The sequence below is a fragment of the Gadus morhua genome, chromosome 4 (assembly GCF_902167405.1).
Source record: "Gadus morhua chromosome 4, gadMor3.0, whole genome shotgun sequence".
NCBI lineage: Eukaryota > Metazoa > Chordata > Actinopteri > Gadiformes > Gadidae > Gadus > Gadus morhua.
This window is the reverse complement of record NC_044051.1, coordinates 4,552,892-4,567,473: the sequence shown is the minus strand read 5'-3', so window position 1 is coordinate 4,567,473 and position 14,582 is coordinate 4,552,892. Positions and strand designations below refer to the sequence as shown.

The following is a 14,582-nucleotide window of genomic DNA, read 5'->3' as shown; positions in this document are numbered from 1 at the left end:
CACCTTTTTAGGGAGGTTTTTTTTTTTATGGATTATGGTTTGTACATTGTATAAGCAGAAATGCAATCAAGAGATCTTGGATTGATATGAGAAGCATACTGTCCTAGGGCCTATAAAGATTATTATATTTTGAAGAGGACATTTTTTTCCTCAAATTAAGTAGTTGGTTGTATTGGGTGAGATGGATTATGGTGTATCTCTATACTTGAGGTAAGATATACTTCTCTATACAACTCCATTTAAATCAAATAAAAATCCTACATTGTGTGTACATGCTTTGCAAAATCAATGTGCATATTAAGGACAAGGCTGGTTGTAGGAGAAAGCAATAATACAATTGAATTGAATTGATGCAGGTGGTCGTGGGAAAGAACAATAATTTCAGTCCATCAACAGTCAGTGTATTTGAGGAGAAATATGGTGGATGTCGCCCTCATGGCGGCAGCGAAATGCAATGACATCTTTTGACAAGCAGCTGTATGAAGCAAAACAGCAACAACAAAAAAAACATGTATGTATTTAATTTTGTTTATTTTGTTACTCCGTATGATCTGCATATATCAACAATGTAACAATTAGGATCTCTGTTTAAAAACACAAACATTACAAGGATGAGGTTTAACATGTTAAACGTCAGTTACACACAGAGAACATCAGAAATTTGGCTTCATTTGGCAGCATTGTTTTTGGGATACAATGTCAAAAAATAAAGGTACTTGATGGATGGAGGCAGCGTACAGTCATGATTCACTCACTCACCCACTTCTGCACAGGAAAAAATCTCTCTTAATGACCTCAGAACACAACAGCTCAGATTCAACACTATATATATACAACTAGGTCTATTCAATCAAACCATGCATTTCAGTTGACAATTTCCTTTTTCTTTTTTTCCAGCAGTCAGTTCAAAAGTAAATATGCTGGTTTCGATTATGTGGCAGAACATGATGGAGACAACTGATGCACTTGAATGAGTTTAGCTACTTTTATTCTTTTATAATGGTGATCATCCAGACTGCATCTGATTAACCTAATATTATAAAAATATATATGTATTTTTTTTGTTGTCTAGGACTAAAAGGTTGTAGGGATAAAGGCTGGGCGACTTCAATCTACACAGTACAATGATGGCAGCTTACAGAGGATAAACAACAACAAACATTTCACAATTTGCAGAAAGTGGATTTAAAAAACCAAACAATAACACAGTTTAAAACATTAGTCTTTGACTCTTTTTTTCCGAAATGCGTTAAAGCCATTCACTCACTCACCAACATACTCATGCCACTTATTTCGATGATATGCAGGAAAATTCGAGAAAATTAATAAAATAAAGAAAATTGACCTACGGCAAGAAGATACAGGCCACACAAAGGTTGAGAACACAATTTCACCTTTCCTTCGCTGATGACAAAGCTAGTGAAAATATCGCAAATATTCAAACTAGTATTAGTTTAACCAACAGGAGGTACCTAAAACATTGAATCTCTGTGACGGACACTTGATGATAAGGAAGTTTCCTTCGTTATGCAGTGTTGTTCAAAGCCGTTGTATTTCAAAACCCAAGAAAGACTATGGCTGTAGCCCTGGTAGAGCAGCTAGGTCCTGTTAGCTCAACCGCGAACATGCTAGGTCCTGTTAGTTAAGGAACATGCTAGGTCCTGTAAGCTAAGGAACATGCTAGATCACCATAGCCAAGGGAAATGCTAGGTCCTGTTAGCTTTGTCGAGGAACATGATAGGTCCCCTTAACTTAGTACCGTTATCCTAGCCGAGGAACACACTATGTCCAGTTTAGCCTAGGCTCAGGATCACGCAACGTCCTGTTAGCCTAGCAAAGGATCACACTATGGCCAGTTAGCCTAGCTGAGGAAAATTCTATGGCCAGTTAGCCGAGCCAAGGAACACGCTATGTCCCGTTAGCCTTACTGAGGAACACGCAATGTCCTGTTAGCCTAGCTGAGGAACATGCTAGGTCAATAATGACTTCTTAAGTCAATAGGTCTCTTTTCAAGGAGAGGTGGTCAATACCCTCCAAGCTAGGGGCTTGAACCTGGACGCGTTGAGTTATTGGTTCCTGCTGAGCTCATGTAATGTTGTTAGAAAAATATACATCAGGAGAACATTGTTACAAAAATAAACGGTAACCGAGTAAAGCTATCTGAAATCTACATTTTCCACATGACGACTTGACACACACATACAGTATGTTGACTGATATTGCACAAGGAGGTCTCTCTGATAGAAAGCAACGCACTAACACGAGTTGAAGAAACAGAAACACAGAAGTAAAAAGGTAGAATTGCATGTCCTTTTCTAATATATTTTTAGATATATTTATTTCTCTCTTTTCTTTTTCTGCCCCCCCACCCCCCCACCCCGGGAACAAGAGAGCAACTTGTTCGATGGTCCCCAAAGCATCGGGCAGATGTCCTCGATTGGAAAAGAAGAAAACAGTGTGTGAGTGTGTTTGTGTGCGCAAATAACAGAGGGTGGCCAATGATGTGGCTTGCTGCCTCCATAATAAAAAAAATGATAAAAAATTAAATTAACAAAAATAAATAAATGAACCAATAAATGAATGAATAGAAAAGCGTCGAATATCAACGAGTGGTTGAAGGCACAGCTTTCTGAAGTGGGTGGCAGTTATTATGGGCGGTCGAGGACCGGATCCAGTGGGCTGATCTCTCTCTCTCTCTCTGGCTCCTCCTGGGAGCTTCTCTTGGTGGCCCAGCGGGGGAGGAGTTGATGGGGTGGGTCAACTCTGTCAAAAAGAGAAGAGGAAGAGGAGGAGTTAGAAGGAGGAAGAGAGCAGAATGGGGGGGGGGGGGGGGGGGGGAGGTTTGCAGATGGTCAGAACAGGTGGGTAAAGTGCACTCATCATGAGCACAGGAAGTGATGCATGTCACGTTGGTCACATGACCTGAGTTCATCAACGCAAATCACATCATACATTATGTCCCATCCAGACTCTCAGAAGGAGTTTCTAGACTCCTTCTGAAAGTCATGAGAAGGACTCCGCCCTAGAACATAAACATTACCCATGACCTCATCAATCTCAAGTGACTTTAGTCAAATTTAGATTTAGATTTAGATTTAGGGCATTAAGCAGACGCTTTTATCCAAAGCAACTTACAATAAATACATTTGCCAGAAGAAAGAGAAACAACATATATCTGTCGGCACAGTAAAGATGTTCATAAAACCAAGTGCCAAGCCCTAACAATCACTATGTTAACCCATTCCACGTATACAACAAAGATAGCTAGGATAAGATGTTACACTAAGTGTACAATTTTTTAGTGCAAGGACGTACAACATACAATAAGTGCGTGCATTAAGTGCAAGGACGTACAACATACAATAAGTGTGCCAGAGGGCACGCCAAATGTTTCCAGAAATCCACATTATTTAACTGAAACACAACCAACAAAATACAACGACAACACAAGACTCTGCCGCGGGCTTCCTCGTGTCTGACTGAAGGCTCATCCGATGGCTGCAAAACTTCCATCTGTACGTCTCTCAAAGCCCCGGTCCGTAGAGACAGGACGCTGGGACCCCTCCTACCGCCGTTCATTATAACCTCTGTCCCAGCCTATCACAGCACTCAGAAGCCCAAGGAGGCGGAGCCGTTCCACCAAACAGGAAGAACATGTAAAGCTCAGAAAAACCCTCCCTCGAAGGCGTACGCAGACCAGACCATCCCACCTCAGCCACCCTCTCCTCTCATGATCCCTGCCTACAGCCAAGCCAACACAACCACCACCACCATCACCAACACCACATCCACCACCGCCCCTACCACCAACTCGACCACTTCCACCAGCACCACAACCTCCAACACCCCGTCCTCCAACACCACCACCACCACCACTGCCACCTCTAGCAACACATCCACCACAACGTCTACCACCACCATCCCTACAACCACCACAACAGCCACCTCAATCAACATCCCTACCGCCACCACCATCTCTGCCACCACCGCCACCACCACCGCCACTACCAACATCACTCCAACACCTCTGCCATCACAACCTTTCCCCATCTTCCTCGAAGTTAATCCCCCCCACCCCCCCCCCACCCGTAGCAGCAGCAGCGCCGGGTGACAGATGGTGTTCTGGACGGGGCCCCGGGGTGGAGGCCTGGTGGCTCCTGTAGTTATGAATGATTGCAGGGTCTTAGGCATTACGGTGGATCAGTGTAATCCAGTGGCAGCATATGCAGTCGCCCGCAGGGGCCAAGTCCAGCAGACGACAGGAGAGAGAGGGGTTTCTCCTCTCCCTCGCCAACTCCTACCCCACCCCCCGCCCCCCCTCCCCCACCAGCCAACCCCCTCACCACCACCCCCCGACCCCCCCTACTGCTCTGCGGTCCCCTTCCTATCCACAAGGGGCCGGGGATGCTGTAGGACTAGGGGTGATGTGGGGAGAAATCATATTTTTTTCGCCCAAAAACAACAATTTCACTAATAATCGTTAGGTTGCATCCATCAATACAATTTTCAGTCTCTCAAGATTTTGATATTGAATTAAAAATTCATTTTCTCTTGACAACATACACATCTTATTTCAGAACTATAGCACTAAACTAGCTAAACTAGCACCGCTAGTTAACAATGCGATGTCAGTCAGTCCTAGTACGCCACGGTCCGAGTATTCCTAATGGCGGTGTCGGGTATTTAAGTGCAGCCCATATAGCCATGACCCTCGACCCCGACCGCACACGTTGTCTAATTCCACCCTCCAACCCTGTCACCACCCAACAAGCCATCGCCGTGGCGAGGCAGAGCGACACCAACCCCTCTGTCACCCTTTCCCCTCAACGCTTTAGCCACGCGACCTCTGGCGAGTCCTATTTAAGGCAACGAGCGGCCATTACCGGGAAAGAGAGAGAGAGAGCAGGCTTTGGCCTGCTCTCTCTCTCTCTTTCCCGGTAATGGCCGCTCGGGTGACGTTGCCCTGTGGCCCTGTGTCGGGTGGTTCCGTTCTTCTCCTCATCTTGCCTTTATTTGCTCACATAAAGAGCCGGTGCCTGGGCCAATGTGTGGTGCAGACACGATGGTATGATGGAGAAGCTCTGCCCCTGAGGCTGAGAGACGGAAGGTCTTGTCTACTGGAGCTGCTGCTGATCCCACTTTGGGACTTGTCTCTCTCTTCCGGAGGTTCCCGGACGCCAATGGTTTTTCGTTTTGGTCGACACAAGGACCAGAAACCTCTTTGCGTTTTGCGCAGTACTTTCATTTGTTGTTAGTGAGTGTGTATGTGTGGACAAGTGCAATGCTCGCAGAGAACTTGAAAATACAGATGTGCCCAAACAGAAATCGGACGATACCATTGATTTGATAATGTTGTGTCGATATTTTTGAGTGGTATTTTTCGGACACTCAAAGATGTGTTCGACCCTCTATAGCAGTTTAAAAGTTTGTAGTATACAGCTGTTACAAAAAAATATACATGTTTTTTTTTTAATGCACTGGTATCGGATCGGAACTCGGTATCGGCCGACACGCAGATTTAGGCATCGTAATCGGTAACGGCACGGAAAAAAAGAAAAGGGTATCAGAACATCTCTAGTTTGTAGTCACCTTGATGTTTACGCTCCAACGGTTAAAGAGGCAAGGGACTCTCAGCCTCCCTGTCAGGCTCTGTCTGCACGTGGGTTGAGAGGCGGAGGGGGGGTTGGGTGGGGGTGCAGGCAGGGTGGGGGCGGGGGGGATTCCCTGCTGCCATCTGGACAGCTGTTCCCGTTCACGCCGGGGTCAACGCCACGTTCGTTCTGTCACCGCAGTGTCGGCGCTGGGATATTTCGTAACAGCGCCGAGGTCAGCAGAACCTCCCAAAGCTGTAATCCGCGGCGGACGGACAGGGGTTGGGTCGCCGCCCGGTTGGGTCGTTGCCCGGGGCGACGCGGGGGGGGGGGGAGCATGGTCAGACGGTCGGGACGGGATGCTGAGCAAGCGTTTCAACGGCGATTTCAAAATAGTTTTAGCACAGGGGCAAACGCTCAAACTCTGCCTCCCGTTTCCGTTTGTTTGGGTTTTATGTCAAGATGTCTTCTCTCGGGGATGGCGTCATACTGTGTGTACCGAACAAAAAACACTCTTTGCTTGGCCGACAAAGTGAGGACCGACCCACGCATCTGTTGTCCACTCTAGAAGGCTTTTTGTGAAGGAGAAGAGGCAAGAATGAGTCCTGCCCCGGGGGCTGGAACAGACTGAGTGAGCAAGGAGGCCAACGTACAAAAGTTCCCATTCACACACACACACATAGTGTACACAAACACACACACGCACAGATAAACACACATACACAGCACTCAAACACTCACAGACAGTTCACAAACACATTCACAAAACACACATACATACACAGTGCACACACACACACACACACACACACACACACACACACACACACACACACACACACACAGTTCACAATACACATACAAACACACATACATACACACACACACACAGTTCACAAATACACATACAAACACACATACATACACACAGTTCACAAATACATACACAAACACACGTTGAGCACAAACATTGCGCAGACACATACAGCACACACACAAATACACACTAACACACACACAAACACACACACTGACTCCCAACGGTGTGTTCTCACACAAACAAACTTATAGGTATATACATAAACAAACAAAATAGAAAAAAACATACACAAACATTTGGATCCATACGCACACAAGCAAAAACAAGAATATATAATCCAAGTTAAACTGAAATGTGACTGCTTATTCCTGCCCCCTGTCTCTGTTCCCCTTGAGGGGCCTTGTGTTTGTTTTAGTGATACATCGGGTAGAGCTTACACGGGGGGGGGGGGGGGGGGGGGGGGGGGGGGGTACCCTTCATGTACCAGAACCTTCTGTGGGTCAGCCACCACCACCACCACCACCACCATCATCATCCGTCTTCCATCAGTTAGCGTTGCCTCGCTGCGTTCGGCTAACAGTGAGTCATCATTCGCCCGCAATCTGATTTATTAGTCCAACGGCCTCAAAAAAAATGTTGTTTTATTTGGTCGTTTTTTTCTTTCCATGATTGCGATTTGATGTATGACATCATATAAATCATAAGAAGCATTTAGAGCATTTTTCCATGCTTAAATCCCTTCTCTCTCCCTCAATCTCTCTCTTGCTCTCCCTCTCTCTATCTCTCTCTCTCTCTCTTACTGTCTGTTCTGTTAAAACGAAGGATTTAAATGCTGTTTATAGATTAAGTTATCCAATATGGATTTCAGCGGACTGCTTAATTTTAGCGACCGGTTCTTTATGCCGGAGACCATCTTCTCGGAACATCCCCGCTCAATCGCACAACCGATTCTACAACATGTTATTAGAATCTGTCAGACAAAACGATTGCCATTGCAATAAACTCTGCTTTAATTTATCCGCGGGATATTCAAGGATGATATATACCCCTTTGCCACCACTAGAGGACACTAAAGCGTTTCCCACAGAAATGCTCCACTTACGTTGTGTGGGAGTTTATCTTCCCGTTGTTTTTTATCTATGGCCGCTGACTCAGGCCTTGTTTACCTCTGTTCCCGCTCCACTTTGGCCGTTAAAACGCAGTATAAACGGTGGTTTCGCACGATAAAGCTTACGAGCCTCGACTCCACTGTAACAGGATTTGCCTGTCCATTTATTATTATGTCATTATTATTGATATATTTATTATTTATTTATTATTTCAGCATTTATAAATATTTTTTTATTTTTAGAAAGCAATAAAGGTTGTCCCCTCTTATTCTGTCTGGCAGATGTGGACCGGCGGTGGAGGGGGTGGATCAGAATTTATTCAGCCTTTTTTTTTTCTTTTCTTTTTTAAAACAACAATGCGGTCTGTGACCTTAACTCTTTGTAATCCAAACCGTGACTTTCACGTTCACGTGCCTAACCAAAGCAAGCTGTCTACTCCCTGGACTATTTAAGCATGAACATGTCCATTTAATGACGCAAAGCAGATTATAAAAATAAAACAGCTTTATGGTGTAGGATCCAACGCTTGTCAGAGTTAAGACGTTTGAATGGCTCTTGTCTGTATTGCTTAGCCTAGAAGATAGCCTTGAATACATGCAAGTTAAAATCTAAGCAACTGCCCACGATATTTTTTAAGTAGGAATGAGAAAGAAAATAGTTTACAGAGAAACACATTTTTTGAATTTGCAGCCTTTTTTTTAATTGCTTTTGTCTGCTGACTATTAAGTTGTATTTCCTCGCAGAAAAATCAATAAGCCCTTATTAATACATGTGTGTGTGTCCGTTCTCCCGCGTTTTTGTATCGGCCTTTAAAGCAGAGATTTTTCGGTAAGCTGTCTGACCTTGCCCCGAGTTACGTAAAAATGTCTGCCCTGTAATAAAGTGTTACCCTTTGTAATGGCTCTCCTAACACCAGAATCTACCGCGCAGTAAAAAGACTCCACCACTCCTGGTTATGTGAACAAACGGTATGTAGTTGTGGAGAAGTCTAAATATAGAAAATAATTACGTTAATCAGGTCATGCCTGGGCCTACAAATGAAGATATTCTAGTTATGATAGCCCAATTAAATCTCTTAACCTCATTAAGATGTAGTTGCATTTCTTGTAGATTAATATTGAACTGAAAGCCACTCATAGCATTATAGTTACAATAGTGTATTTTAGAAAACCACAGAATGCTAAGCTAGCACACGTATAATAGTTAGCCTACTAAAGTGTTCCAGGATTTATTATATCAACATATCTGCTCTGCAAGTTTTTTGCTCAATGATATATGTTCGTAGTAGGCCAACCGTTCGCCATTCATAACGGGTGTAACAGCTTCAAGCAACGCAGATGGGAAATTAGAAAGAGGAACTGATTTTGACCACTTTAATCTATTTCTGGAGATAACCCTACTTCTCATCCATCTCTTACGTCCCATTGGCTGCGCTGATTTTTTATCTCCCTGACGGGTGAAGTGGGTCCACTGCTGTGGCACTCTGTGTTAAGTACTTAAAAGACAAATCCACAAAACCGTCTCTAGTGGCACTTAGCGCTCACACAGCGCGGTCTCGCCCGGCGGGAAGGTGCTGCCCACTTAATGTGCCCGACGCAGCTGACGCACAAGAAATAACCAACAGTTGGCTATAAATCTTGACATAGATAGCAAACAACACAGCGAGAGTACACTCCAAACTCGTGGGATTTTACCAGGGTTATCGATAAAGTCTCAGTAAGAGAATCGAGGGCTGTTTAAACCATTCTTAATGTAGCTTACTGAAAACATAGAAAGAGTCAATTTTCAAAACCAGGGCTTTTATCAGGCTAACCGCTAGTCTCAGTCAGAGCTACAACAGTTGGTTCAACCCAACTCTTAATGTACGCTGGCTCACATAGCAGAAACAAATCTCAAATTCGGCTTCTGCCAGGCTTACCGCCAGCCTTATCATACACCTTGTGCCGGGAATCATGGGAACTTTTTCCTCGTGGATGAATGAACCGCATTTGGCTAGGGGTTCAGGCGATGGAGATTCTACGATGGAGCAAGGGCTTCTGTCACTACCCACCCCCCCCCTGCTTTAGCCTTAGAGAGTGTGGGCCGGGCCACATGCCTTTTCAGCCGAGGCCCTAATCCCCTCCCTGTTAATGTCTCAATAAGACTGTGCTAGCTTCCAGCGGTTTTAACCACAGGCCGCTTATAAAGGCTCAGCCCCCTTCCCACCTTCTCAGCCCCCTTACCACCAAATTATGTCTGGGGTTTGATGCAGCAGTCGCTCTGATCCGAGGCGACGCCCAGTGAATTGTTTCATCCTTGAGACACAGGTAGGGGGTTAGCGCATCGGGGTTCGAGCCGAGGACCTTTCGCCGGGGAGTCCAATGTCGCCCAGGCCGCGATGGACCCGCGATGGATGCCTGCCCCCCCGTTCACAAAAAAACTATTTACATGCCGCATTACATCACGAGCATAGCAAGGCATTACATAAACACCACCGGCGTGGTTCCAATCCCACGGGGGCTACCCAGGCCACGCATGAATGCACTCGCAGCATTGTATGACGTTCTGGAAAAGCCTCCACTAAATGGTATATATATCATATGTGAGGCTTTCTGTGTGCACTGCAGTTGTACTATTGTTGTTGTGCGTTTATTCTGACGACCAATCACACGCTGCCTGGGCCAGCCTTGTTGTTGTTATCTATCTGTATACATAATCTATTGAGAAACACCGCCGGCTCTGATGACAAATTCAAATCTCTCTCTCTCTCTCTCTCTCTCTCTCTCTCTCTCTCTCTCTCTCTCTCTCTCTCTCTCTCTCTCTCTCTCTCTCTCTCTCTCTCTCTCTCTCTCTCTCTCTCTCTCTCTCTCTCTCTCTCTCTCTCTCTCTCTCTCTCTCTCTCTCTCTCTCTCTCTCTCTCTCTCTCTCTCTCTCTCTCTCTCTCTCTCTCTCTCATATACCAAGAAGACAAAATGTATTTCTGTCTTTGGACATTTAAATACACATGAAGTGTATCTCATCTGGTGTCTACTCCTCCTACTGCTGCTGCCAACACAAGCATGAGCCTTCACCCATGCACACACACATTGTGTCTATTTATATCCGGGTTAAACACACATACCCCCACACACACAAACACACACACAGAGATGCGCGCACACACACACACACACGCACAAACACACAGATTCATGCCCCTCTTTCACACACACACACACACACACACAGATGCGTGCGCCCACACACACGCACACATTCATACACCCGCACACAAACACACAGATGTGCCCGCACCCACACACATTCTCTCTCACACACACACACACACACACCCTCACACTCACACACGCGGACACACCAACAGAACGAATATTATAAGTGAGTAATTAAATAAGTGTTGTCATGCGCGGCTGATGTGACACATGGAATCGAACGTGCGAGTCTGACATGGTTGCAGCCGTGAGCGTAACGTGACGCGCCCGCGTCCCTTCGTCTGTGCATAATGACATACAGTGAACAGCAAACTCATTCCCCCCCCCCCCCCCCCCGCCTAGCCCGTCAGCACTCGCCTGCACCCTAGCCCTAACCCTTCAACCAGACCAGGGTTCAATCCCAACCCCAGTAGCCTCCATCAGGAACGGAGATATGATATCAACGACCAATAAGAGGCCTTGACTCACCGTTCATAGATATGATGTCAGCAGCCAATAAGAGGCTTCGTCTCATTTGTGATCTGTCATTTGTACAGAGGATCTTTATCAGGAACGGGTCTTAGATATGATCGGAATAGCCAATAAGAAGCTTTGTCTCATCTGTCATTTATACAGTGGATCTTCATAAGGAAGATATGATCTGAACAGCCAATAAGTATCTTTGTCTCATCTGTCATTTATACAGTGGATCTTCATAAGGAAGATATGATCTAACAGCCAATAAGAAGCTTATTCTCATCTGTCATTTATACAGTGGACCTTCATAAGGAACGGTTCTTAGGTATGATCTGAATTGCCAATAAGAGGCCTTGACTCATCTGTTATTTACACTGTGGTCCTTCATAAAGAAGGGTTTATAGATATGATCTGAGCAAAAGGACTTGTCTCACCGTTCATCGTTACATTTATAAGGAACAGTTCATAGATGGAGTCTTCAATTCAAGCTCCAAAAATGAGCTTCTGTATTCTTACTGTGTATTCCCACTCCGGGGCATCTTAACAAAACATTGTTGGGAGCCAGAAACGAACATGAATATAAATGAGGTAACGATGGTGGTTTGGTGAACAGTAACTGGGCGGGGCAACTGCAGGATAGTCAGGATTGTGCAAATGTGATATTCAGATGTGATGCATCTGTTATACATCGTTATATTAGGATTGTTCAATTATTGTTAAGAGTTTCCCAGCACCCCCTGTGATCCTGAACCCTAGGGAAGAGCGCACCCCCTAGCCTAGCCTAGCCTAGCCTAGCCTAGCCTAGCCTAGCCTAGCCTAGCCTAGCCTAGCCTAGCCTAGCCTAGCCTAGCCTAGCCTAGCCTAGCCTAGCCTAGCCTAGCCTAGCCTAGCCTAGCCTAGCCTAGCTGCTAAGTCCTGTATAAACACTGGGTGGGCTGACAGCTGTATGGGGTCTCTCAATACCACAGTCCGTTACAATAATAATACAATTAATAATCATACTAATAATCATCATCATAATATTAATACATTAGAATTATATAGCGCTTTTCTAGATACTCAGATGCTTTGAAGAACGTATATGAGTAAAAAACATTTAAAAAAAGGAGGAAGGGGGAGAGAAGGGAAGGTGGCAAAATTAATTTTGAAACGGTAGGTTAGGAGGGCCTGTTTAAATGAAGGGCGTGTGTTAGCCTTATATGTTATTATTTATAGTTTAATAAAATAACATTGCAATATTATTCATGTCAATACTAAGACGTGGGGGAAGGGGGGAATACCGTTGCGAATGGAAAAAAAACAACCACAATGTTTCACGGTGTAACCCTGTTGCCTAGTTCAAACACCGTCGCCATAGGAACACAACTGAATCCCTGCATTGACTGTTGATGCCATGGCCTCACGTGCGGTAGCACAGGATGCAGAACCAGGACCGTATGAGGTTGAATACTCTTTCTCCGTCTCTTAGGTTGAATTAGACCCCCCTACACCGTCTGGTTCGGGGTCAGATACGAGAGCAGGGAGACCAGGTGCAGGAATCACGAGGACACGCGGAGGGAAACGCTCCTAATATCATCCTGACAAAATAGGCCAAGTGTCCGGCGTAACCCTGGTTACAAAACAATGATGCACAGCCTTTGGGACAGTGAGGCAGGCAGAGACAGAGAGTTGGATAGACAGACAGACAGACAGAGATATATATCTTTATCAATATCTATATAGATATAGCTAGATGATAGACATATTGATCGATAGTCAGATAGTCAGAGAGACAGACTCAGAGATTGATAGATAGAAAGATTGATTGACAGACAGATAGAAAGATCGACAGAGAGATAAACAACCAAACAGACGGACAGATGTTTCAATCAATATTTCGACGGATGTTAGGCAACACGTTTGTCACTGATAGAGCACTGTACTGTGTCACAGAGTGACGCGCGTCCTCTGTTTAAACTAAGCTCACAATACATTAACATTTACTCCGTAGCACTAGCCTGCCTGCCATACACCCCCCCCTCACTCATGGGCTACAAACTAGCCTGGGGAGGGTGGCTTAGTCTATCTGTCATCTCCCCCACCCTCACACACACACACACACACACACACACACACACACACACACACACACACACACACACACACACACACACACACACACACACACACACACACACACACACACACACACACACACACACACACACCTCATGCCCCTCTGGGATCCAACGTTCAGGGGAAGGCTCAAACGTGTATCGCAATTCTGAATGAAGTCAAGCGTGAATTAGTCCTCAATGAAAAGTCAATCACAAGGCAGGGAGCCGTGGCGATCCTTCACCTGGAGACTCAGCGGGGGTCATGCAAAGTTGACGACGTGCGTGCATACCTTCACGTTGACATGCATGTTTACATGCATGTTTTCATGCACGTTTGCATGCACGGTTAAGGACGTGCATGTTTACGTGCATGTTAACATGCACTTCTACACGAACGCCTACATGCACAGTTAATAAAATGCACGTTTACATTCACATTGACCTGCACGTTAACATGCGCGTTTACAAGCAGGTTTACATTCAAATTTAAAGGGGCATTTACATGCATGTTTAAATGCATGTTTACATGCACGTTTACATGCACGTTAACATAGACGTTCAGATGCATGTTTACAAGTATGTTTAGATTCACATTATGCAGCATGTTTATATATGCATGTGAGCATGGATGTTTTTATGCATGTTACCTGCACATTAACATGCAACCCCCTACCAAATCATCCTCCTGCATTTTGAAAACTAAGAGGCCCACAGGTCAATGCTGTAACCAATACTCTTCTTGTATCTCCTTGTCCTTTGCTCTCTATTTGGATTCCTTAAATCCAGGAACCCTTTGTCGGCTCCTTCATAGAGGGATCTTCTTCTACTACTTTAGTATCCTCTGAGGAACAGCCTTCCGAGCAGAGATCTGTAATTCACCATTCTGTCTGTTTCTTATCTATTTCGTGTCGATTGCTCTGAAGATTGCTTCACTTTCCTCGTTCATTTTTCCTTTGATTCTGCAGACTGCGGTGATCCTTGTTCTTCATGGACTGAAACTCCCTCCCCCGAGTGCTGATTGGTCCTATTATTCCTCCCCCATGTGCTGATTGGTCCTATTATTCCTCCATCCCAGTCTCATGAGTTCATCCCAGAATCGTGAGTTCACGTTCCGTTTCTCCATTCTGATTGGTCGGGCCTCGATCTTGTTGAAGGATAACATTTGAAAAATGATAGGACCAATCAGCTCATCGGGAGGAAAAATGGGACCGATCAGCTGTTTGGGAGGAATAATAGGACCAATCAGGTCATGGGTAGGAATATAAGGACCAATCAGCACATGGGGAGGAACAAAAGGACCAATCAGCTCATTGGGGGAG

General features: G+C 45.1%; 1 protein-coding gene across 1 annotated transcript in view; it reads right to left on the bottom strand.

Annotated features, from left to right (window-relative positions):
• Positions 1-514: 514 nt before the first annotated feature.
• Positions 515-14,582, bottom strand: part of LOC115542675 (potassium voltage-gated channel subfamily A member 1) — a 30,953-nt gene continuing 16,885 nt past the window's right edge. The window contains exon 2 of the mRNA XM_030355038.1: positions 515-2,763. The gene's annotated coding sequence lies outside the window, so the exon portion shown is untranslated. The remainder of the gene's footprint in view (positions 2,764-14,582) is intronic.